This window comes from Microchirus variegatus (genome assembly GCF_963457635.1).
Source record: "Microchirus variegatus genome assembly, chromosome: 8".
Taxonomy (NCBI): Eukaryota; Metazoa; Chordata; class Actinopteri; order Pleuronectiformes; family Soleidae; genus Microchirus; species Microchirus variegatus.
In genome coordinates, this window is record NC_139809.1 from 38930 (window position 1) to 40442 (window position 1513).

At 38.9% G+C, this 1513-nt stretch overlaps 1 long non-coding RNA gene across 1 annotated transcript; it reads right to left on the minus strand.

Annotated features, from left to right (window-relative positions):
* Positions 1–677: 677 nt before the first annotated feature.
* On the minus strand, positions 678–1513 carry LOC310930210. The gene is made up of 3 exons (XR_014592892.1): positions 1431–1513; positions 878–986; positions 678–775 (listed from the first exon to the last, which is right to left on the minus strand). It is a non-coding gene; the product is annotated as an uncharacterized lncRNA (long non-coding RNA).

Consider the following 1513-nt stretch of genomic DNA (forward strand, 5'->3'; position numbering starts at 1 on the left):
GCCGTGCTGCTGTGATTCGTACACCGTCAGTACACTGACTCACTCATGATTCGCGCGTACAAACGAACTGAGAGACAGAGAGGAGGTGAACTGACGCTGAGAGACGAACTGACACACAGAGAGGAGGTGAAATGACACACAGAGAGGAGGTGAACTGACACACAGAGAGGAGGTGAACTGACACACAGAGAGCAGGTGAACTGACGCTGAGAGACGAACTGACACACAGAGAGGAGGTGAACTCCGCACACCTCTTGTGGGCACTGAAAAGATTCCCAATCGAGCTTGCATAAAACAACATAACTACGGAAGCGCATTGCATTCATTTAAAAAACAAACAGACAAACAAAAAAACAACAACAAAAACTATTTTCTGAGGGAATAAATAAAGGAATAAATAAATAAATGCTTTACATGTATTTCTACATTTATGTATTTATTTATTCCTATTGATATGTCAGGTCCCGTCCTCCATATGCAGCATTTTGAATCTGCCTTTGTGTAAGTAGAAAAAAAGAGTTTCCATTATAAACTGTCAATTAAGTTATATTCTGACAAATAATCCAGAGTAACATGGAAATGAAAAATACAAAGAAGCAAAGACTTTAAGGGAATAATAATAATAATTTATTTATTCCATCTCAGCCACAAGACTTTATTTGAACCTTCTCAGGTCAGCAGAGTTCAGAGCCAAATCCTCCACGACGTCTGATTCCAGGTGAGTCTTGTCGTCGCATCACGGCTGATTTATTCCCAAATAGGTGGTGCGCAACATCTAGTTAAAAAAAACAACAACAAAAAAAAAGATATAATTTCATTACACAAGCAAATAAATATATAGGATATTGTTATGCTGCAACTGGACGTCTCTACTTACTTGTGACCATGATCGCACGGGAGATCAGTAATCCGTATTTCATAGTAGTAGCATGAAGATTTACATTCAAATCCACGTTGGGCACAATACGAAGCCTCGTTCTCTGCAACTGTGATCACAAACATCACAAAAGAAAAACATGAAACAGAAGCTTTGTTTACTTTTTTTTAATGTGCACTTTATGAGCTGAAGTAGAAAATGTCGTGTGTGTGTTACTGATGTTGTGGGGACCTAAAACTGTTTACAGTCACATTACGGGGACAAAAAGAATGTCCCCGTAATGTAAATGACTATATTTTAAGGTTAGGTTGAGGGTTAGGGCAGGGGTCTGCAACCTTTAGGATGAAAAGAGCCATTTTTGTCGCCTCTCCACCCAAATAAAAAACACACAAAATGACGATAAGAACACGTATAAAGGTTTTTATACAGACAAACTATATTCAATAGTAATAGTCTCTTTCCTGGGTTAGGGTAAGGTTACATTAGGAAAAGGGAAAAACGGGATTTTTCTTTTACAACTCAGTGAAAAACTGAGGGAGTGTGTTAAACTTACCATAAAGCAGCAGGAGAACCACAAGAACCAAGACGGCCACACGACAAAGAGACATCCTCACTTCTGGAACTGTTGCTTCACAG